This window comes from Rutidosis leptorrhynchoides, chromosome 5, assembly GCF_046630445.1.
Source record: "Rutidosis leptorrhynchoides isolate AG116_Rl617_1_P2 chromosome 5, CSIRO_AGI_Rlap_v1, whole genome shotgun sequence".
In the NCBI taxonomy this organism is placed as follows: Eukaryota; Viridiplantae; Streptophyta; class Magnoliopsida; order Asterales; family Asteraceae; genus Rutidosis; species Rutidosis leptorrhynchoides.
The window spans coordinates 180,208,990-180,236,192 of record NC_092337.1 but is presented as its reverse complement, the minus strand read 5'-3'; positions in this window follow the sequence as shown (position 1 = coordinate 180,236,192).

Below are 27,203 nucleotides of genomic sequence, written 5' to 3'. Positions count from 1 at the left end.
GTACCGAGGGTAATTGATTGGGAGCCTTTGGAAAGGGTCCACCTAGTTAACTCAGTTGGACTGCATCTGATCCAAAGGTATGGCAGATCTTCTTTTCCCGATTGGGAACGTTTATTCACCATTCGTAGGCCTGTATATAAGGAATGGTGTGTTGAGCTTATGAGTACTATTTCACTTAATGCGGATGTAGATAGGTTAGATGATAGAATTTTTCTTAGATTTATACTTGGCCGTAGGATGTACAGGATGTCCATGTTGGACATGGCCAGGGCTTTACAGATTTACACTCCTGGTGAATTACTACTACCCGACTGTACAAATTTGATTTATCATGGGGAGCGGGTAGATATGAATTTTGACGCAAACGCCGTCTGGAGGCGTATGTCAGATTATAATGTTTTTTCACTAGGAGGAAGACACTCCTACTTAGATATTAACAAAGCAGAGCTACGTATTATACATAGATTTTTAGCTATTTCGATTACACAAAGAGGTAAAAACAAGGAAAAGATGACCTTACACGAATTATTTTACCTTAAGTGTATTCGAAACACTAGAATCTTTGTTAATATCCCCTACTGTGTTGGTTTTTGTCTGACCAAAGTAGTGGCAGGAATACAGGACGGGGGAATAATAGGAGGAGGTATTTTTGTTACTCTCATTGGAGAGTATTTGGGTGTAGATAGGGATCAAGGGGGTCCACTTATGGTATGTAGGGAACAGGATGATACTTTAGAATTGAAGGTCTATCAGGGTGCTAAGGTATTAAAGAGCAGACGCAATCATGCAATACCATATGATGGTAATCATCCACAGGTAGAGAGAGGTTCAGATGAGAAAATAGAGGAAGCAGATGACATTAGGGAGGCTATGACTGACGTCTACCAGCGTATAGATGAGGTAGAAATGACAAACTAGGATAGACATAGTCGGTACAAGCAGTGGTAAGCCCAGAATAAGTACGAGTATTCTAGGAAACGACAGCATGATAGATGGCACTATCATCAGCTTCAGATCATGAGCCAGCTATCACCTCAGGATCACTACGTACCGACCCGACCTGCTTACTATCCTCCACACCAGCCCGATATGCGACCACCATTTACTCTCTACGACCCTAACCAGGCATATCAGTACACCCAAGGTTGTAAAAGTCGCGAGTCAGGGACGCATCGGTCGAGACCTAAAAAGGACGCGTTGGCCGAGTCGGGGGACGCGTCGGGGACGCATCGGTCGTTGACCAACGTTGACTTTATTAATAATTTCTTAAATATATATTTATATATAAAAAAATAGTTGATTATGTACCATAAATTTCTAAAATAAGAACTTTAACTTAAAAACAATCAAACTTCAAACTCAATTAATGTTACCGAGTACATAATCAATAAGTACATAAAGAAAAGAGTGGCCCAAAAAATGAAAACAACCCTTAATTTTAAAATATATCAGATCTTGACGAAAATTTGACTGACTTTGACCATTTTTGACAGACTTTGACCGAACTTTTAGCTCTGACCGTCTTTTGAGTCGTTTTCTGAAAAAACGGGACGGAGAACCAAAAAAAACGACGCATCGACCGACGCGTCAGTCAAGTCGGCCGAATTTTACAACACTGAGTACACCTATAACCAACCATGGAACCCGCCCGACGACATGAACTGGAACCCCTATCCAGATTGATATAGTTCCGTTGGTGATTTTTATGATTTTTATCTTTTTATGATTTTTATTTATTTATGTTTAAACATATTATATTGTGATACTTTTATGTAAGTTTTAATATTTTTATTATGTTGTACTAATATTTCATATTTGATTTGAAAGTGGGATGTTATGTCCCATTTCAAATTACCATGCATGTTATTATTTGTATGTATGTATTTTGTCATTTGTACACAACAGAGTAAAACAGCGCATTTTCAAATACTGGCATTAAGTTCAGCAAAAGCTACTAATTTTGACGACAAAACAAAAAACAAATGTGATGTAACAATAAGACGGAATGAACAAATGATGTGCACCATTTATCATTCAGCAAACAAACGCCAATATGTTTGGAAACTATGATAAAATTTAATCATTTTTCTACGCTAATCACCCTCAATAATTTAAATTGTTACTGATTTCTTGCAAATGAGGGCATTACAACATCTTAAGTGTGGGAAGGGGTTAAATTCTTTCGGATTTTTAAAAATTTTTGATTTAAACACTTGGTTACCATTAAAAATACTAGTAACGCAGTAGTTGTATTAGAATATAGTGCTCTCTGATAATAAAGAACAGCCCTAGTCTTATACACTGACTACCCAATTCTAGTAAAGTTTTTCAAAATTTTCAAATAAATGAATTCAAAATCATGTTTATACAAATTTATGAACGATAAAAATAGGTGTTAACACCAAAATTATTGTTACCTCGGAAAAGACATAAATTGAGAAACAACCCAAAATGTTAGAATTCATTTAAAATGGAATAGAGGACAATAAAAAGGCAAAGAAAGGAAAATAAAAGCCAAGTGTGGGAAAATTTTACCAAGTAATTTAAAACATATATCACATATTTTTGTACAAATAATTGAAGATACTTTTGTTTTGGACAAAATTAACTGTTTTACCCGAAAAATTGTAATATATTTGAAAGAAAGATGGATCTATACGATGAATCAATTTCATCATTAAAAGGAAGTAAAGTCTTCCGAAAAAAGACACGCGCTTCTTGATTTAGGTCAGGAAGTTGTCGTCCAGACCAGTTGTAGAGTCTACGAAAAACCTTGAAAAGTTTTCTCGAAAATCAGCTGGAAATCCACGGACCTCAGCATCAAACAGGGTTGCCAAGTGGTCAGACTTATCCTAACCATGAGAGGATCTATCTTGTAAAATGGGGAGGGCGCCATGAAAATTAGCTTGATAAGACTAATGAATCAGACCCCCAGAAAGGATAATCTCCTTAAAGATTAAAAATCAACATTTAAGCCTGATATTACTCAATCCTAGAGATTGACCTTAAAGATTGAGAATTACAAACTCATGGAATTCGATGATATCTAAACTCGAGCATGAATGAGAAAATATTTTGATAAAAATTACAAACCGATTTATTTTCTGAAAACCCATTTTCAATGCGTTCATTACCATTGAACGTAAAATCCTAGGAATTCACCTAGAATTCATTAGGTCACCTGAACCAAGTTGGGTGTCAACCGTAAGAACGGTGGTTGCATAGCATGGTCAAAGACAGGACCTTGTGCCAGACCGAAAAACTATAGGATGATCTTTACTATTGCTCCTACAAAGGATAGTAATTACATCCGATACGTTATAGACTATAATTAAAAGCATGTCACGGGACATTGCCTCAACAGTTGCTTGTTCAACGCTTTCCTTTACAACCGGACGATAGTTTACTGAAAGGTAATATACGGAGCAAGTAAACTGGACGTGTTGCTTTCCCAATACAAGGTTAGCAAGTGGGTGACATAAAACCGCAAGTTTTGAGCTAAAATTTTCAAGGGTTAAAGCCAAAAATAGGCTACAAACTTACACAAATGTACCGATGTCGCCCACAAACTCATTTTCGTCCTACTGTCGCCTACAAACTTTCAAAAAGTGTTCCAATGTAAACAAAAACTTTCAAAAAGTGTACCAATGTAAACAAAAATGACTTGCTACCGCCTAAACCGGTCAAAATTGACACGTGTCGTTCGTGGATTGGATCTTAATTCTAAAAAAAAATCAGGTCAAAATTAGTATGTAACAGGTTAAAACACCAAAATGTTGATATTAGCACATTTTTTCAAAGTTTGTAGGCGACAGTAGGACGGAAATGAGTTTGTGGGCGACATCGGTACATTTGTGTAAGTTTGTAGCCTATTTTTTGCTTTAACCCAATTTTCAAATATGAAACCCACCAAACCCACAAAAACAATTTGCAAACACCGGTGAAGGGTTAAATCGGAAAACTTATCTAGGGTAAAAACTAGATTGAATTTTCAAAAGATCAAATGTTTTCATAAAGATCCAATTTCCTTAAGGATCTAAATTTTCATAGTCATGTGGGACTGTAAACCACATCGTTACTACCATTGTTCATACCGCCATACAGAAATCACTGATGTACAAAGTGTGAAGAATAAAGAAGTGATTCTAGTATTTTTATTTCAAGACTATATTGCTTGAGGACAAGCAACGCTCAAGTGTGGGAATATTTGATAATGCTAAAAACAAACATATATTTCATAGCATTATCCTTCAAGAAAGACAAGTTTTAGTTGCAATTGTTCTATTTACAAGTGATATTCGTTTAAATAATAAAAGGTGAAGATAAAAGACAGATTCGACTAATTGAAGATGCAAATGACCAAAAAGCTCAAAAGTACAAAATACAATCAAAGTGGTTCAAATTATTGATGAGAAACGTCTAAAAGTTACAAGAGTACGAGCCGCAAAATGCAAAATACAAGATATTAAATTGTACGCAAGGACATTCAAAAATCCGGAACCGGGACCAGAGTCAACTCTCAACGCTCGACGCAACGGACTAAAAATTACAAGTCAACTATGCACATGAATATAATATAATATATAATTAATTCTTAAAATTATTTATATATTATATTATTTAATAAAACCGTCGGCAAGAAGAAAACAATCGAATGTGAGCTGGAATCCCAGGCCATGCGATCGCATGGCCAGCAAGAACAATCTCCATGCGATCACATGGCAGCAAATATCTGGCCACATCTATAAATTTTGCAGTTTTTGGTCGAACTTAACACATCTTTTATCTATCTCTCTCTCAAACGTAATATATATATATATATATATATATATATATATATATATATATATATATATATATATATATATAATTTTAATTTTAATTTTAATAATAATAAGGGTATGTTAGCAAATGTTGTAAGGGTGTAAGTCGAAATTCTGTCCGTGTAAAGTTACGCTATTATTAATCATTGTAAGTTATGTTCAACCTTTTTAAATTAATGTCTCGTAGCTAGGTTATTATTATGCTTATTTAAGCCGAAGTAATCATGATGTTGGGCTAAAATATTAAGACGGGGTAATTGGGCTTTGTACCATAATTGAGGTTTGGACAAAAGAACGACACTTGTGGAAATTAGACTATGGGCTATTAATAGGCTTTATATTTGTTTAATTGAATGATAGTTCGTTAATTTAATATAAAGATTTACAATTGGATGTAATTATAAATAACCATATACACTCGATTGGACACGATGGGCGGGATATTTATAAGTACAAATAATCGTTCATTTAACCGGACACGGGAATGGATTAATAGTCAATGGACTTATTAAAACAGGGGTGAATTATATACAAGGAAAATTGGTGTAATTATAGTTTAAGTCCCCAATTAGTTGGAATATTTGACTTCGGATATAAGGATAATTTGACGAGGACACTCGCACTTTATATTTATGACTGATGGACTGTTATGGACAAAAACCAGATGGACATATTAAATAATCCAGGACAAAGGACAATTAACCCATGGTAATTAACTAAAATCAACACGTCAAATATCATGATTACAGAAGTTTAAATAAGCATAATTCCTTTATTTCATATTTCATCGCATGTTTATTTACTGTCATTGTATTTAATTGCACTTTTAATTATCGTACTTTTTAATTATCGCAATTTTATTTATCGCACTTTAGTTTATCGCACTTTAATTATTGTCATTTACTTTACGCTTTAAAATTAAGTCTTTTATATATTTAATATTTTACATTAGGTTTTAACTGCGAATTAAGTTTTAAAATCGACAAACTGGTCATTAAACGGTAAAAACCCCCCTTTTATAATAATAATACTACTTATATTTATATTTATATTTATATTTATACAAATATAGTTTTAAAAATATAGCGTTAAACTTGGCTAGCTCCCTGTGGAACGAACCGGACTTACTAAAAACTACACTACTGTACGATTAGGTACACTGCCTATAAGTGTTGTAGCAAGGTTTAAGTATATCCACTCTATAAATAAATAAATAACTTGTGTAAAATTGTATCGTATTTAATAGTATTTTGTAGTAAAAATATAACTATTTCGTATACACCTCTACGCACATCAGTACCTCGAGTATAATCATCGTTCTACGAATCATTCTACATTATTTATCTTCGTTCGACATGGCAATTATATAATCTTTAATGTTTTAGAGATTATATATTCTTATTCTAACGGTAAATCAAATGAGTCTAATATCATATTGACTCATTAAATCCATGATTACATCTGAGGAAAATATATATGCAAGTATATTTTCATAAAGATTGTAATTCTTTTGTACAAACTGTTAATGGTGAAAATATTTTAACAGGTAAGTAATACCCTAGAAATATTTAGATTTCACATTAATAAGTTACACTGTATATTCTTCGAATCTGATTCAATAGTCATTTACTATCCTACTTACAACCACCAATATACGTATCCGTTCACCGCAGAATAACCATTTTCATCCAAATCTCATATTTGAATTTTGATTTATCAGAATCCAACAAGTGGCATAATGAAGAAAACATTGGACAAAATAAAATTTATTAGAAACAAACAAATTAACTATGAGAAAAATTTTGTTAAGAATCCATGCTAACTGTTCCTAGCTAACTGTTCCTAGCTAACTGATTACATTTTATTTATCACAATTTATTTATCGCAATTTATATTCTCGCAATTTTATTTATTGTCATTTAATTTCTGTTATTTATTTTACGCACTTTAAATATCGGGACACGTATACAAGGTTTTGACATATCATATCGACGCATCTATATATATTATTTGGAATAACCATATACACTCTATATGCAGTAATGATAGAGTTAGCTATACAGGGTTGAGGTTGATTCTATAATTATATATATACTTTGAGTTGTGATCGAGTCTGAGACACGTACACGGGTCACGATACGTATTAATTAATTCGAATATTATATATTAAACTATATATGAATTATTGGACTGCTAACTGTGGACTACCCACATTGGACAATTAAAATGAATTAAAATATTGATTATAACATATGAAACTAAACATTTCTTCAAGTTTGCCGCTTGATTTCATCTTAAACCTCATTTGCATCTTGATGATTACAATCTGCGTTCAAACCTTTCATGATTCTTGAAAACACCTCAATCGAGAGGATGAACCAACCGCACTTCATCTACAAAAGGAAGAACTTATGCATATAGTTATGCATATGAAAACACTCGGAACCTGAGTAAACGTTTAACACGTATTTGTGCTAGCTCCTTTAACGTTGTTATTCCCGAAAATCACTTTACAATACCTTTCCAAAGTAGCCAATTTTGTCACAGCTCCAACAAATCAATTTCGACTTTCATTCGAAGTAGCATTATTATAACCTCGATATATAAGTTTGCCTTTCATCATCGTTACCGGAGAACCTTTTATATCCCACCACATTAGCAGTAAACTTACCAACAACTTCATTACTCATTGGCTTAAGTGTCTCCGAAAAATCATTATATTTGTTCATTAAAACCCTATCATATACTCATCCACATCTTGTAACAAGAATTGACATATCAATTACTGAGAATCAGCAATTAGTAATTTGAATCTCGCAGCATTTTTACATCAACAGTTATATGTATACATATAACATCTATCTCTTAGAATTATGATCTTCCATTCTGAAATTCTGAAAAGCACCCAACCTACGAATCAATACATTGAACTTTGAAAAAGCTGATGAAGCAGTGAAAATTGAAGACTGCCTTAACAGTCAAAAGTTTAATGATAAAGAATGGAGTGTTGGAAACACTCAATGGGAAATTTGTACTGGAAAAATGGATTGAGCAAACCATGAAGGAGACTCTGAACAAATCAGAAGGACTAAACTTGTATATAAAGAATTCTGATGATTCTGTTTCTGACGAAATCTTTAGCGAATACCTTACTCCTTAACCACTTTAAATCATCGTGAATGAATTTCTTCATCACAATTTGATTCTGAAATTCTAAGATATCATCGTATCTTTCTTTGTTAATATCCTCAATATTTCTGAAGACATCTTCATAAATATTCTCATCCGATATTAATTATCTCTCCATGCTATCTGTGTTATATCATAAAAGAAAACTGTTTTAGTTTCTAAATCTCTGCAAACTTAGAGTTTGCATTATGAATGATTTTGAAGTAGTGCTGGAAATTGATGCATGAGTTAGTATAATATAATGACACTTGATCAACGTGATTATATTATAGTAAGTCATGCTGAGTTTCTAATGAAACGTGATGATTCACAGATCATACCGTCATCATGTGTCATGTCACACGACTCTTTCATTCTACTTAACCTCTAAGCATATCACGGAAATATTTCCTTGATATTTTTGTTCTTTCGTAATTCCAACAGTTGCTAATAATTGGTGCTAATACATTTTCTTTCTGATTAGAAGATTTCCTTAAATCTCTTGAATTTCGAAATTCAACCAAGACAACGTCAATAGTTAAGACGAACCTCTATTTACATCATTTCACTCTTTTGTGATAGCTTCACTCATACGCTTCGAGTAACCAAATTGTTTTATCCATATTACTCAATGATAATAAAACTCTAATTATCAACTCAAATTCGTTATAAAAACATTATTATTGTTAGCCATGACGACCTCGATCAAATTTCTGGACGAAATTTCTTTAACGGGTAGGTACTGTGACGACCCGGAAATTTCCGACCAAATTTAAACTTAATCTATATATGATTTCGAGACGTAAGCAAAGTCTGTAAAGTTGAGTCTCAAAAAGTTTGAACTATTTTCATATATTTATGTGACCTTCGACTGTCCCCGATGATTCACGAACCATTGCTTGTAAATATGTGGATATATATAAATATGTGTATTTAAATATATGTATAATATATATAATAACATGAACATTAATAAACTATTATATACATTTATTGTTATAAATAAATATGTACAATAAAATACATTGTAATAAAAACTATTATTTTATATGTATATTTCTTGTATATATATATTGTAATATTTAATTTAATTATTTAATATATATTTATGTGCGTAGTAAATTTTGTTATTTAAAACTGTTTATATATACATAGTGTATATTAAATATAATTAATTTTGAGCTTAAATGGTAAATGTCTGTAACTTTCGGTTGACGTTTAATTATTTTTAAATAGGTCTATAATATATATATATGTGTGTGTGTGTGTGTATATATATATATATATATATATATATATATATATATATATATATATATATATATATATATATATATATATATATATATATATATGTGAAGTTTTAAAATAAAAGTTGTTCTAAAATTTGATTAAAAAGATAGTAGTTTTGATAAATATTTTTTTTTACCTTTTCAATCTAAGTTTTTGTACTCCGTATATATAAATTGGAACAGAAAAGAAATAATTATCGAATCTTTTTTATCAGGTTTCAAACAGGTAATTACTGAAATAAATAAATGGACTTAATTTTAAAATATGAGATTTTTCTGAGTTAAATTATCGGTAACTGTTTAGCAATGGACACACCCTGTGAAAACTGTCGGTAGAATCCTACCAAATTTGAGGCGGCTTAATTATTTGATTACTATTAATAATCACTGTATTCCTTTTGATTTCAATCATCAATCATCTCTTATATATATATATATATATATATATATATATATATATATATATATATATATATATATATATATATATATATATATATATATACATCTCATATATAGATACATAGAGATATGCATATATAGAACCCGATCACTTCAATCTTCTTATTTCTTCCTTCTCCATCGATAACCTGCCCGACCACCACAGACTCGCCATTTCTTTCTTTTCTTTCTATTTTCCCTTTGTGAACACTCAAACCAACGAAACCATCACCTTTCTTCTTTCTTTCCTTCTCTTTTGTTTTTCTGACTGCAGCTATACTATCTGTATCATGTTTTGGTCATAAACCTTCAGCACCAATCCCACAACGGCCTTTGTGATCAATACCATTGTTGCTACTCCATGACTATTTCCGTTTACATTCGGTGACCAAAACAGCCACCTGCAGCCCAGCTTAACTGCTGCAATACTTTTGTTATTGTTCACTGTTCACAGACCCATAAACAACCTACCATTGACGTCTATTATTATTTAATGTTTAGATTACAATGGAACGGAAAAAAAACACCAAATCAAACACCATCATGTTACTATTATTGTTCGACATATAACAAAATCAAACGCCACCATCAAACCCCCTACAACTCTTTCTTCTTCTGTATTTGCCTTGTTGTTGCAAACCGAACCTAAAACAAGAAATCAATTTCTGTTACGACGTTGTGTATAATGATAATCACGATGAAGATGATGGAATGGTGATAAGGTGATTAAACTGTTGCTACTGCTGTCGTGCTTGTTGTCGAGACCAAGCCACCAAAACCCAACGATTTTATTAATAAGTTGAATAATGTTAATAGTGACGGTTTATATAGTGAAGACGATGAATAGTAACATTAAATAACGAGGGGATGATGAAGATATTGTTCCTCGTTTATTATGCTGTTTTCATGGTTTATCCTCGATAAGACTACCATCAACAAACCTCTATTGCTTCTGTTTCAACCACAAACCGAAACCCATTTATTTTCTTGAAATAATTTATTGTGAGAATAATAAGGATGAACGGGATAAATGATGATTGTGTTTATGATCGGTGTTGATAAATGAATATGAAGATGATGATGATTCGTGAATGGTGAACTGTGATGACGATTATGATGATAAAGATGAAACGAAGTTCCTGCTTGCTGTTTTCCACTATGATTTTATTTTATTCAATTAAACCCTACAAATATCGATCGGTTATTGGCCTTAGAGATTGGGCCGTGAGAACTAGATTATTTAGGCCGTGAGAATTAAATCTGTTGGGCTTTTAAAATGGGTGAAGTTATACAAAATGGGCCGTTAATGGACTGTTTGGCCAAGGGCTTTTAAATTTCTGATGGGCCGTGACCCAACTCCAATTTCCTCTTGGGCTTGATCATAGGACGGGCTAATAGAATAAATAGGTATGGGTATTGAAAGATAACAAAAAAACAATTATGGCAGAATGGTTTAGGTGTGTGCGGGTGAGCGAGTGGTCGCGGGTTCAATCCTTGTTGGTGACATCTTATTTTTTTAAATCTTGTTTTTAGGTAGTTTTTCATTACAAAAAATTATTATTATTATTATTATTGTTATTATTATTATTGTTATTATTAATTATTGATATTATTACTTGTATTATTATTATTGATATAGGTTCGTGAATCCGAGGCCAACCCTGCATTGTTCAATGTCGTCATATGTATTTTTACTACAAAATACAATATTGTGAGTTCATTTGATTCACTTTTACTCTTTACATTTTTGGGACTGAGAATACATGCGTTGTTTTTATAACTATTTCATAAATGCTTTTGAGATATTTTTTTGAACTGAGAATACATGAACTGCTTTTATAAATGATTGACGAAATAGACACAAATATTCAAAACTACATTCTATGATAAAATTATTTGGATTCAGAGGTTCGATTTAGTAGTTAACGGAGAGATGATTTTGCATTGCGTACGCATTAGCTCCCATTTTAACTACCATCGGCGGGATGATTTTGCATTGCACGCACGCACTAGCCCCTGATGTATTGTATTGTATTGTATTATAGTCGACTTTGTAGTTGGTAAAGGAGGGATGATTTTGCATTGCGTACGCATTAGCCTCCGTTTTAGCTACCCTCGGAGGGATGATTTTGCATTGCGTACGCATTAGCCCCCGTTGTAAGAATTATATTGTATTAACTACCATGGTGAGATGATTTTGTCATTGCACTACGCATTAGCTACCATTGGTGTGTTATTTGAAAGGTTCCGGTGTTCTTCATATGAATGATTTTACAGCAGGAATAGACATGCACAGATTGTTTTCTAATTATGAGTATCTTGTGGTCTATTAAAATGATGAAAATGATCGATTATGATAAACTAATGAACTCACCAACCTTTTGGTTAACACTTGAAAGCATGTTTATTCTCAGGTATGAAAGAAACCTTTCGCTATGTATTTGCTCATATTAGAGATATTACTTGGAGTCATTCATAACATATTTCAAAAGACATTGCATTCGAGTCATCGAGTTTATCAAGATTATTATTAAGTTAATTATAGTTGGATATATTAGGAAATGGTATGAATGCCGTCAACTTTCAATGTAATGAAAGTTTGTCTTTTAAAAACGAATGCAATGTTTGTAAAATGTATTATATAGAGGTCAAGTACCTCGCGATGTAACCAAATGTAAGGTATTCGTCCAGATGGATTAGGACAGGTCATTAAAAATGAAACTACACGACACATGATCTCGAACTCGGAGCCGTTGTCTTCGCATTTAAAATGTGGAGACACTATCTTTATGGAACCAAGAGTACTATCTTCACCGATCACAAAAGCCTTCAACACATCTTCGATCAAAAACAACTAAACATGAGACAACGACGGTGGATTGAAACTTTGAACGATTACGATTGCGAGTTTCGTTACCATCCCGGGAAGGCAAACATAGTAGCCGATGCCTTAAGTCAAAAGGAAAGAGCGGTGCCTCTTCGTGTCCGAGCTTTAAACATCACCATTCACACCAATCTCAATAGTCAAATTCGTGTAGCTCAAGACGAGGCTCTCAAGGACGAAAACATCTCTCTCGAACACTTGAACGTCCTCACCTCTCGATTCGAAGTTAAGGAGACTGGACTCCAATATTTCGCCGGAAGAATTTGGGTGCCTAATTATGGGGACTTGCGAAGCCTTATTTTAGACGAAGCCCATAAGTCAAGATATTTGATTCACCCCGGTGCCAATAAGATGTACCACGACCTCAAAGAACAATATTGGTGGCCGAACATTAAAAGGGACGTTGCTACTTATATTGGAAAGTGCCTAACTTGCTCTAAAGTCAAAGCCGAACATCAAAGACCGACCGGACTACTTCAACAACCCTAAATCCCGCAATGGAAGTGGGAAAGGATAACGATGGATTTTATCACCAAACTACCAAAGACGGTGGGCGGTTATGATACTATTTGGGTAATTGTTGACCGTCTCACCAAATCTGCACACTTCCTAGCCATGAAGGAAATCGATAAAATGGAAAAACTTGCACAACTTTACATTAAAGAGATCGTGGCCCGTCATGGTGTTCCTTTATCGATTATTTCTGACCGAGATGGCCGTTTTGTTTCTAGATTTTGGCGTACCTTACAAGAAGTGTTGGGAACACGTTTAGACATGAGCACCGCATACCATCCGCAAATTGACGGACAAAGCGAACGCACAATTCAAACCTTGGAAGATATATTACGAGCTTGCGTTATCGATTTTGAAAAAGCTTGGGATAAGCACTTGACTCTCGCCGAATTCTCATACAACAATAGTTATCACGCGAGTATCAATGCCGCACCTTTTGAAGATTTGTATGGTCGCAAATGCCTTCACCTCTTTGTTAGGCCGAAGTAGGCGACACACAAATCACCGGACCAGAACTCATTCATGAAACAACCAAGAAGATCGTTCAAATCCGAGATAGGCTTAGGACGGCCCGTAGTTGTTAAAAGAGCTATACTGACATAAGACGCAACGACCTCGAATTCCAAGTCTTTGACTGCGTAATGTTAAAAGTCGCACCTTGGAAAGGTGTAATTCATTTCGAGAAACGCGGGAAGCTAAATCCTCGGTATATTGGTCCTTTCGAAATTTTGGAGCGTGTTGGAACCGTTGCCTATCGCTTAGATCTTCCGCCTCAACTGAGCTCCGTTCATCCTACTTTCCATGTATCAAACTTGAAGAAGTGTTTAGCTGAACCTAAACTCGTCATTCCTCTCAAAGAGCTTACTATTGATGACAAACTTCATTTTGTGGAGGAACCGGTTGAAATTGTGGACACCTCCGTCAAGACGCTAAAACAAAGTAGAATCCCGATCGTTAAGGTCCGTTGGAATGCCAAAAGGGGACCTGAGTTTACTTGGGAAAGGCAAGATCAAATGCAAAAGAAATACCCTCATTTATTCGTGAATTCGGAAACGCAAGGTCTTGAGGAAGAAACAACGACTACTACGCCTACTTAAATTTTAGGACGAAATTTCTTTTGAGGAGTAGGTAATGTAACATCCCGCCTTTTTCCATTTACTTTCCGTTTATTTATTTAAAGTCCGTTATAAGATTATAACATCTTCCGTTAAAACGCGTTTTAAAATAACTCGTTTAGGTAATACACGCACCCGCTTTAAACTTGAGGGACCAATTTTGCCAAGTGACAAAAGGAGTGACTAGGTCAAAGAGTCAACTCCTCCCTCATCCATTCATTATCCATTTTCCTTTTCCATTTTTTTCTTAATACTTTCAACATTTCTCTGAAAACTCCAATTCAAAGATTCATCATCTATTCAAGATCTAGCAAGCATCAATTCAAACAAATTACATATTTGGAATCCTTGCATCTTCTTCTTCGAATCCATACCGATTACATCTCATTTGGGTTACTTTCTAAAAATACTAGATTTTGTGTTCATGATGATTTTGACTTATAAAAGTGTTAATTAGTCTCTATGGCTCAAGTCTAACATGAATATATGATTTGTATGCTCGATCTTGTTATTTTAAGTAACTAGCATGAACTTTTAATTTGAGGTGTTTGATTTTGTGATTTGGTTGCTTAAATGTTGTTAGATGTTAAAAGTGCATATATTAAATGTGTTACTAGTATCACTGGCTTCAATTTGATGTGTAGGTTGACTTGGAAAGACTCCATAAACTTCATTGCTAAATTTGTGATTTTGAGTTAGGGTTTGATAGAAGTAAAATAGATTTTTGATGCATTGAATGCTTTGCAATGTCAATTGTAAGTGTTTAGTTGTATTGTATGCTTAATTACCTACGAAACGGCGTATTATATGTGTGCATTTGATTTCCGAATCATTGGTTGCATTTATGAGCTTGAGTATCGTTAAAGATGAACATTTAATGCGGTTTTGATTGTTGTAAATGCTAGAATTGATTGATGATAAATGTTTAGTTGTATTCCTCGCTAAATTACCTTTCCAACGATGTATGGTATGCGTTTTAAATGTTTACGGTTCATTTGTTATGTTAAAATGAGTTTTGGCTCGAGACTTGAACACTTGCACCAGCACAGGTACCAGCTCACGTTGAGTGTCGCGGCGCGGCCATCTTTGGTCGCGGCGCGGTATTAGGTGTGTTTGAATTCTGATCAAACTTACACTTTTACTAAAAATGTTTGCTATGCTACGCACCTCTGATTCACATGTAACTTGTTCTAACATGCTTATATATGATTAAAAACCTCAGAAAAATATTTCGGGACCCGACCTGAACGTGTTGACTTTTTCGTTGACTTTGACCCGACCAAAGTTTACTTTTAATCAAACTTAACCAAATGTTTGTGCAATCGTTCTAACTTGCTTTTATACTTGTATCTTGCATGGAACTTGACAATTTGATTCACATGCTATATAATCAAGTCGTAACGAGCCATAGGACTAATTGAACATCTCTGACCAACCGTGTTTACCGTTATTGATACAACCTACTTGTTTAGGTCAAGACTAGCATTCGTTCTTGCACACGTTTACTTGTGAAGTACTTTTATACGCTTGCACTCAAGGTGAGATCATAGTCTCACTTTTATTCTTTTATACTTATACGTGGGATGAGAAAACATAAACGATTTATACTTTTATACTTTGAACACAAATACGAAAGCAAATATACATACGAGTTAGAACAAAAATCCTCAAGTCAGTTACACTTGTAGGGTGTAAGCGTGAACTTATGTTGTGTGGCCATACGGGTTTAACGAACCCTCGTTCGGACGGTTCGTTACCATTAGCGAATGAAATATAATTTTATCGGAATAGTGTAGGTTCTAACACTATATGCAGAGGTAAGATTCAGTTAAGCTTTGATAATTGGATGCTCGTGATACAAACACATCTTTTGAGATGTATACGCTTGATAGTCGATTTATACTAAATCTTGTGGTTCAAAACATACTTTATACATACACCTATGATTTCACCAACGTTTTCGTTGACAGATTTTCTATGTTTTTCTCAGGTCCTTGAATACTAGGTGATACATGCTTCCGCACTACACTTTTTGATACTTGCTTGGATGTCGAGTATACATGCATACGTGGAGCGTCTTTTGACTTATTCTTAAATTGTGTCGCATATGTTTCAATTGTACTTTAAACATTGTAATGTAACTAGTTGTCGAACTACTTTGTAAACCTTGAAACATCCTTACTTTTGAAATGAATGCGACATACTTTTTGTCAAACGTTGTTTTAAAGACTTATGACCACATAACGGGACCTAAGTAGACGGCGCCGTCAATGACGATTTTGTCGGGTCGCTACAATTATAAACATAACTTATAACAATATAGTTTCATCTAAATTTTTCAAGGTTGCTGCTATTTACGGATTTTATGTATCATTATAGTATAAGACAACTAACACTATATAAACCATCCTGCTGCCATCTACTGATTTCAGAGGCAAGGTGGTTGCTAGAAATTAATTCGCTAGTTAAAATAACCAAGTATGTTGGAAGGAGATAACATGACCTAAAAAACCATGGTTCATGTGAAGGTAGGATACCTTAGAGCATTAGATAAGAAAGTTAATTCATACTTGTATTAAGTCGTTGAAGCGATCTCAACGATCGAGAGAATATGATCTGACCCATTCTTCAAAACCAAAAATTGGCATCACAGTTAGTACATGTATTACCATATCTCCTAAATCCTCATAAAAAATTGAAACACTTGCTTGGCCTAAGAACCAAAAGATACTCAGAAATTAAATATAATAATAACAGATAATTATGATACTAGACGTACATTTAAAATATAACAATGCTAGCAATTTAAGAAATATCAGAAGAAGTATACCTTCAGAATTGAAACTCTTTAATCATTATGCGAAGGAAAACAACATCTCAGCATCGAGCCTATAGAGAGTTGGACATCAGCATGACCTTTTATTACTACAAATAAACATAATATTAAATGAGCAAATACGAATGAGAAACAATAAATAGGAAAACAGAAAGACAACATCATAAAAGTTATAGAAAACTTAGATTACCATTAGATGTGGAATACAAAGTGATTTATTCAGACATTCTAAAACTATTGAACCATAGACTACCATTTAAGGTAAAACAAAACATGTACACTATAGTACTTCAAATTCACAAACATTCAAGTTTTTACTTTTTTGACAGTAGCGAAAATTGTTCAATTCAATTTTTTTCCCAGCAACGGAATCTTTCCTGCAATTACAAACCTTCAATTGCCAACAAATAATTTAAACCCTATAATGAACCTATTATATTTAAGAACAAATGAAACCGATGTTAAACCCTAACTGACAATAGTTTCAGTTGATTGCATAACAGTTGGTATCAAAAAAGCAAACTATTTTTATAAAATCCAAACTCAAAAACATGAAAGATACAAAGGAAAAACTGAAGATTACATAGATAATTTGAAACTAACTAACTATGATATTGATTATCAATTTTCTGCATTCAAATCTGAAGTACGGCTTAAACAATGAAAGCCATGAATCATACGAAACAAAATAATTGAAACCCTTACCTTTAAGCGTCATCAGTCGATTACAAAGGAAAAGCATCGTTCGTCGATAAAACCACTGCAAACCACCGCAGTGAATTAAAGTAAACCAAAGATATTATATAAAATTTATACCATTAGGTGCGTAAAACAGTAACGAATTAATTAGTTGCTGCTGCGAACTCTATTACGACCGCCGGAGGCCATAATCGCTGGTTCAATAATTGCCAGTGGTTGAATGGGGGGAGAGAGAGAGATAGAGAGAGAGGAGCGGTTTGTTGGTTTTCAGAGAGAAGAAAGAGAGAAAAGGGGTGGGCAGTTGTAATTAGGTCGTGTGTTTGATTGGGTTAATGTTAAGATGCGGTTCTATTGTCTACGTGTAATTTTCTAGAAATTAAGTTAATTAAGCAGTGTTAATCATTTAATTTACAAGTGGAAATAAGTCCCTCATTTTACTGACAGCTTGACACATCAGCAATAATCTTTATCTTTATGCTTTGAAAAGTGTAGAGATTACTAGTAAAATGACCTTTGGAATCACGAGTTTTTTTAAAAGAAACAGTTTAATAATATGTATCAGCTATTAAGTGAATGTAAATGCTAAAATCATTTAGTTTAATGACCGTGGAACCACGGATTCTGACTAAGAAACTTGTCGTTGTTTTTACAAACATATATATGTACTTAACTTGGTCAAATAAAAATGAACTACATTCATTCTCCCACCACTCTCTTTCAATTTTCATCACAATTATTATTTTCTTTGTCATATAAGCCTAAATTACAACCTTTTATTGATATATATATTTCACATACATATATAACGTAAATAATCCCTTAGAGAGAACTCATATTTGAATAATATAATAATATTAATAGAAATTATAGATAATTATTATTATTATTATTATTATTATTATTATTATTATTATTATTATTATTATTATTATTATTGTAAATATAAATAGTAATAATAAAGTTTGATTAAAAATTAAGTATTTATATTTTGAATAATAATTATTATTGAAATTTTTTGAAAAATTTAATTATTATATGAAGGTACTACAATATGCTTCAAAGTTTATACATGTGTTCATGAAAAGTTTTTTTTTAAAAATTGTACAATTTATTTTAAAGTTGTAAATATGGTCATGAGAGTGTTTTGAGACAAAGTTGTACATAATGCTTCAAATATTGTACATATAGTCATAAGGGTGTTTTACCATAAGGTTGTAGATAATGTTTCTAATATTGTACATATGGTCATGAGTGTATTTTATTATAAGGTTATACAAAATACTTCATATATTATACAATTAACATGTTAATATTAATTAACATATATAAAACAAGTATTACATAAAAAACAATCACACGTATTTTTAATCATATAACTAAACAATCGATTTAAAATTGAAAATACAATTGAATAGCTGGATAGAGTTGCAATTCTAAATAACTTTTAAAAGTTCTAATGTTATCCGTAGAAACAAAATCAACTTGTTTGTATGGAGAATACACGTTCAAGCTTTTTTTTGAATAATCTAATAAATCTTAAAAATTTTTAATTGTTTTTCTGGAAAAGCAGTAATATTATTAACATATCACAATCTAAATACAACAGGGGTGATACACAAAGCCCTGACATCTCGCACGCATACAACATCCTTAAGCCTAAAATGTGAAGATGCTAAGCTAGTATCCTATACATTTAGATCCAAAGACGGTTACACGATGATAAATGACATCATCTAGATGTCCTCTGATATTTTCTTTTTTGTTTGAATTTATTTTAACAAAGAAAATAGTTTATTTATGATGTCATCAAATTAGAGATTTAATAGATATACTAGTGAAATGATCCATGGAATCACGAGTTTGTTTAAACGAAACAATTTAATGACATGTTTTAGGTATTAATTAAATGTAAATGCTAAAGCCATTTATTTTAATGACCCGTTCGACTAAGAAACTTGTCGTTTTTACAAATATATAGAGACATGTATTTTCGCATACATATGTAACGTAATTAATCCCGTAAAGAGAATCCATATTTGAATATTAATAATATAAGTATTATAATAAAAATAAATAATAGAGTAATAATAAAGTTTTCTCAAAGTTGAGTATTTATATTTTTAATACAGTAACAATTATTAGTAATAATAATAAATGCCTTTTAAATTTTTTTTATTAAAATACAATTATTATATAAAAGTTGTACAATATGCCCTAAAATTTCTAAATATGAGAGATTATTATTTCCTTTTATAAAAGATTTTTTCAATTATTGAAGTTTAAATTAATTAGGAATTATAACATCATGTACATAGTCTTTAAATTTTTTTTTCTTTTTTGATTTTTTTAATGAAGAAAAAAGCTTATTTATGAAATCATTATTTTAGGAATATAATAGAAGATATAGATTGATTATTGATATGCATATCGCTAAATATAAATCAGGCAAAATGCCTAAAGTATTTCGCTAAATATAAATTGGTTGCTAGCTTGCTGCGAATTACGGAGTATGTTGTAATCTAGTTTATGTGACGTCACCCAAAAACACTTTATTCACTTTCTTTTATCAAATCCTTTCGTTTATTTCTTTTATCGTTTGTTTAGTGTATTTAATTTAATATTGTAAAGGTGGTCGTTGAACAGCAAAGTAAATCCCGAAACCACTCATCTTTTTTTCCTTCTTTACAGCTAGTCCTTACTTGATTATCCAGATCTAATTACTTGTTTATTTTTACCATTGAAAACATATAATCAGTTTTAGATGCAGATCCAAACCACACCAAAATGCATGTCTATAAAAAAAAATCATATAAGCTTACTCAATGGTGTTTGATAATGCATATTTTTTTTAATTTTAATGGGATTCAAAAGCGTGTCCAAAAAATGTAATAAGGTGTAATAAGCTCTTAAAGATGCACTCTAAAACTTTGAGCTTTATCTTGCAACTACATTACATTACATGTTTATATAACCTCGTTCTAAAAGGGATAAAACGTCGATACCAAACCATCCATCAACCCAAGAGGCTCAGTATCTCAGAGACATTCATCCTTTTAGCAACAAGAAAGATGACATAGCTACTAACATCAAGCTCTTAAATAAAACCATATATTCACAACGTAATAAGCGTTGAATTGAACTATAATAATGAATACATACATGAGAGTACTTTAAAGTAGGCTTTTTATATAAACTTAAACCAAAATATTAAATACTGAAGCTGAAAAAAAAAAAAACATACAACTTGCAACTAGGTCCGCCAGCATGCTAAAGTTCAAACTTGTTAATTACATAATTGATAAAAAAAAAAATGAACTTCGAATGCAGTAATGATTAATGTTATGTAATATATAGTGCACTAGAACAGTGGAGTCTCTAGTCGCTAGAGCCAAGGCATCTGAACATGAGAAAGTTTGAGGGCATGCCTTTTATAACATAGCTTTGACTTGGTCAATGACTTCAAATCGACTAGCTGAGTTGCGGTTAGGGACCAAGCCCTTTTCACTAATTATGGTTCCACTGTTGCTAAGGAGCATTGAAGCATCATACCCCTAAATCGACATTGTGTTACAAAGTTAATTTATTATAACCGTAATGATCAACAATGCTTGGTGAATACTTTATTACAATTTTTTTTAAAGGTTTACTCACACACACTCATACACGAATTAATCCATAATATATACATATCCACTCTGGAATTGAACCCCAAACCTCTTAGTTGAAGAGTCACCTCAATACCACTAGGCCAGTGGAACTTTGGTTTATTACAACTTATTATAGACTATAAATGTTTTTAGAGATAAATAATGCCACATTTAACATGCCATATATTGCTAAGCGTCACACACCAAAACTATTTTGTTTATTTGGTAGATATTGGCCTGAATATTTCCGTCAAAGTGTAACTGAAATTGTCAGCAAATCAAATCACATGTTGTTTGAGTGACTAGTTTAGTGTACGTTAAGTTTCTAGAACTTATTGTGATGAGTGATATACACAATACTTTTTACTAGTGAGGATAAGAGGTTTGAGTGATGGACGAACCTTAACGAAACGAACATGGAAATGGAGTCTGAGCAATGAAGCAGCCATACGAGCCTCTTTTGCAACAACAGACTGAACGATGTTCATATTAGCTTGTGGACAGCTTTTGTCATAGAACTGAGGTTACAGATTAGAAGAATTGGCTATGAGTACCATTATCATGGTGAATGATCGAGCCATTTTATCGTGATGGGCTAGCATAACTTGAAAGGATGTGCACTCGTACTACGGTTGATGAAAGGGATGTGTTTGTGATCGGTGTTGAATGTAACCATAATTAAATGCAAATTGGAAAGTTAATTCTATTTTTTGGTTCCCTTTCGGGCCCGAGTTTCCGACTCGTTTTGCGAGCAGATTAAACTCGAAATGACTATCTGCTTTGCAAGCTGCCCGGAGTTGTTCATGGTGAACCTTCGTGGCCCTAAGGGGTTTCTGATGCTCCATTCATTCGAACTCCCTTTCTCCTTTAGTACCTTTCTCCATTAGTGAGAAAGCCAGAAGGAAAGGGTTTGAATACCAGCTTGCTGGCTAGAGCGGGGCAACAAAAGCCCTCTAAACTCCAATGGTTGTCCGATTCTATGTCCAGGGTTGAGGTTTAAAACGTGCCCCTTGTGCAAGAACCGGATCCAAGATTTTTTTTACCCGTGACACCCTTTGGATCTAAATGCCTACTTTGCACAAGAAGATGGGGATTTCAACCATGAAGAATTATTCAATTTTAATGCATTTTTCCAACAACGGCAACCTCAAGAACACCTATTTGCCAACTTGATTTCTAATTCACTTTTTACGTTTCGTGACAGCTAGTCTTTGGAGGCGAGACACATAATGTAATTCGGCTTTTTATTTTTTTTTATTTTTTACATTCGGTACTACTTTCACCCAAATCTATGAAGCTATTATTGAAAGTTTCCTTATCATAGGCTTCATGAGCACCTTATCAGTCAAGATACGATATTGGCCCTAAATAATCATGAACACTTGTTAGATTTGATTATTCGCTACTATCATAGGCTTCATGAGGGGTCCTGTATTTGTGTTGGGGTGAAAACGCGCCACTCGTGGTTGAAAACAACGAACAAGAGCAACCGCACAGGTGAGTTCAACCATAAGAACCATTTTGGAATCACCTTCAACAACACTACTTGCAAAGTCTATATCTACCTTTGATTGTAGTACTCGAACCTCCCCTTTTTGGTGAATGTGGTTACCGTATCACTTGCTCATTTTCTTCGATGTTCCAACAAGATAAAGAAACCATTTGTGACACCTTCATGATTCGAGGCAAGTTCCGCCCCCAATATCGCATTTCCCATGATGTAACTTTCCGTCCTGAAAAATTAAGGGCATTGGTTGGATTTGCTCATTCACCAGTGGATTTGAATTACTGATGAGTAGCTATATTAGTGAAGTTGATTTCAAAGCTAGACTGGAGGTTTAATTTAACTTTAATATATATGTTTTTAAGTTAATTTAAACCACCACTCCAAATTTTAAAAATAACTCCATGTTCAACTACTCAATAGTAATTCAAAGCCAGTGGTGAACAAACGAATCCGACCAATTCATTTGATTTTCCAGGATGGAAGTTACATCCTGGGAAACGAGATACTGGAAGCAGAAGTTAGCTCGGATCATAAAGGTGTCATGAATGGTTTGTTGGAAATAGGAGGTTATGTATATTATTTGTGGAAGAGTGGATTGATGATTTTTAGAAGTTAGATTGATCTTGAAAGATTTTCTTTTATTGCTTATTGCTTTTTTTTGCTTGATTACAAATGAGGGGTGAAGCCCTCTATTTATACTACTCAATGGAGTAGTCTAGATCACTCCATCATCTACTACTATCTAGATATTTCCTAGTATTTCTAGACGTAGATATTTTACAAGATTATTCTACACACATTCTACACACTTTCACTACTACATATTACAAGAAGCTTCTACATAATGGGCTATAATCTTGATCCAAAATATTTGTATACTTGCAAGCCCAAATCTGAAACACATAGCCCAAAATCAAGTTTAGTTTCCAACAACCCCCTTAAACTTGATTTCGTCACTCCGAGCATATTCCGTAATCTCTGAAATGTCTCGTGTTTTAGGGGCTTTGTGAAAATATCAGCAACTTGGTCAAGTGACTTCGCGTACTTTATCTGCACCTCTTTATTTGTAACACACTCCCTTATGTAATGGTATTTTGTATCGATGTGTTTGCTTCGATCATGGAAGACTGGATTCTTTGCTAGAGCAATCGCAGACTTGTTATCCACATATATCTCTGTAGGTTCCTTTTGAAAAAACTTAAGCTCATTTAGTAACTTCCTGAGCCATATTGCATGACAGGTGCACGATGTTGCTGCAACAAACTCGGCTTCACACGTTGACAGAGTCACAATGGGTTGCTTCTTCGAGCTCCATGTGAACGCCGTATCTCCCATATAGAACACGAAACCACTCGTACTCTTACGATCATCTTTGTCTCCAGCCCAATCACTATCACTGTATCCAACTAGCTTAAAGTGATTAGAAGGCGAATAAAACAGGCCATAGTCAATCGTACCTTTGATGTAGCGAAGTATCTTCTTGGCTGCCTTAAAGTGATTTATTGTAGGTGCTTCCATGTATCGACTTACTAGTCCAACTCCGTAGAGAATATCTGGCCTCGTGCAGGTTAGGTATCTCAGACTTCCAACCAAACTCTTGTATTGTGTTGGGTCCACCAAGTATCCTTCATCATCTTTTGACAATTTGAGATTGCAATCCACCGGTGTGTTCATTGACTTGCATTCATTCATCTTAAACTTCTTGAGCACCTCATTCGCATAACCTTCTTGGGATATGAATATTCCTTCTTTCTTTTGTTTTACCTCGATCCCAAGATAGTAAGCCATAAGTCCAATGTCGGTCATCTCGAACTCCCGAACCATTACTTTCTTGAACTCCTCAAACATTTTGGGATTACTGCCAGTGAATATCAAGTCATCCACATATAGGCACACAATCATAACATCTCCTTCCTTGCTTACTTTGATATAGAGAGCATGCTCATGTGGGCATTTTGTAAAGCCATTCTGTTGGAAATACTTGTCTATCCTGCTATTCCATGCTCGAGGCGCTTGCTTCAACCCATATAAGGCCCTTTTCAATTTCAGCACCTTATTCTCTTGGCCTTTCACGATGTATCCCAAAGGTTGTTCTATATAGACTTCTTCTTCTAAGTGGCCATTAAGAAACGCGGATTTGACATCCATTTGATAAATCTTCCAATTATGCTGAGCCGCAAGTGAGATTATTAATCTTATAGTTTCTAGACGAGCGACGGGAGCAAATACTTCTTCATAGTCTATGCCAGCTCGTTGACTATATCCCTTCGCCACCAACCTTGCCTTGTATCTTTCAACTTCACCTTTGGAATTCTTCTTGGCCTTGTACACCCACTTTACACCAATAGCCTTATGCCCTTTTGGAAGTGTAGCAAGATCCCACGTATCATTCTTCTCGATTGCTTGAATCTCCTCGTCCATGGAACATTTCCACTTTTGGCTTTTTGCTGCATCTTCGTAACTTATTGGCTCACAATCGCAAGAAGGCTGAACAATGTTAGATCCTCTATAGGTTGAGTTACCTCGTACAACTCCTCAATGCTCCTTGTGTGATGTTGTAGCCTACTTGATTCTCCTCCTGATGTTGGTGTCACTTCATTAGGTGTAGTGGTTGGAGTACGTGGAGAGTGCGGAGGTGGTGTACTAGAAGGTTCTTGAACTTCTAGATATTCTTCGATCCTTGCAGTACTCTCGAATGGATAAGGGAGAAAGTCGTAGTTCTCCTCTTCGGGAACATTCCAATCCCATGTTGCTTCTTCATCGAACACCACATCTCGACTTGAGATTACTTTACCGGTCTTGGGATTGTATAACTTGTAACCCTTCGAACTTGAGTCATAGCCCACGAATATGAGTTTCTCGCTTTTATCATCGAGCTTCGTCCTCTTCTGATCTGGAACATGAGCATATGCCACACTTCCGAACACTCGAAGGTGTGAGATACCGGGCTTCCTTCCACTCCAAGCTTCAATGGGCGTTTTGTTCTTAACGCTTCTAGTGGGCGAACGATTTGCTAGATAGATCGCACAGTCCACTGCCTCAGCCCAAAACTCCTTAGGCATCCTTTTGCTCTTTAACATACTCCGAGCCATATCAAGAATGGTCCTATTCTTTCTTTCAGCAACACCATTTTGTTGAGGTGAATACGGAAGAGTTAGAGGATGTCGTAACCCGTTGTTGTCGCAAAATTCCTTAAATTCGTTGGATGTGAACTCTCCTCCACGATCGGATCTCATCGCCTTTATGGTGAGACCACTTTGATTCTCCATAAATGCTTTAAACTTCTTGAACATTCCAAAAGCTTCCGACTTCTCTTTTAGAAAATAGACCCATGTCTTTCGACTAAAATCATCAATGAATAGAAGAAAATATCTATTTTTACCAAAAGACGGTGGGCTTATGGGTCCACACACATCCGTGTGAATAAGTTCTAGAGGTTTCTTCGCTCTACTAGAAGCTTCTGTTGGAAAACTGTTTTGAAAGTGCTTTCCTAGAAGGCATCCCTCACATATTTGATCCAGATGATTAATTGGAGGCAAACCCTTCACCATTCTTTTACTTGATAATAATTTTAATCCTCCAAAATTTAAGTGCCCGTATCTCATGTGCCAAAGCCAAGAATTATCTTTGAAACATGCTTTTAAACATCTTGGAATGTCATGTTGAATATTTAGCATGAACATCCTATTCGTTGACATTGGTACCTTAGCAATCAAACCTCCTTTTTGGTCTCTTAAAGAAAGGGTACGATTTATCATGTGAATATCATAGCCTTTCTCCAAGAGTTGTCCAATACTCAGTATATTCGTCTTCATATTGGGCACATAATACACGTTAGAGATAAATTGATGCCTTCCATTTTTCAAGCGGATGAGAATTTTACCTTTGCCTTTAACCGGGACTTTAGAGTAATCTCCAAAGGTGATATTTCCAATTGTTACCTCGTCTAACTCCACAAACATGCTTTTGTCACCGCACATATGGTTGCTTGCACCCGTGTCGAGATACCACAAATTTGATTCTCTGTTATCTTCACCTTTGCATGCTAGTAACAAAGTGTTTTCCACGGCTTCAGTATCTTCTTGTGCAAAATTTGCTCTTTCTTGCACGTAATTGTTTGACTTCTCGCATTCTGAAGCATAGTGGCCAAATTTATGACAATTATATCATTTGATTTGAGAATTGTCATACCTTGGCCTTCTACTTGTGTAGCCTCTCCCGCGACCTCTTGTCGGGTGAAAATCTTGACTTCTTTCTTCATTTTTGTAAGAACTATAA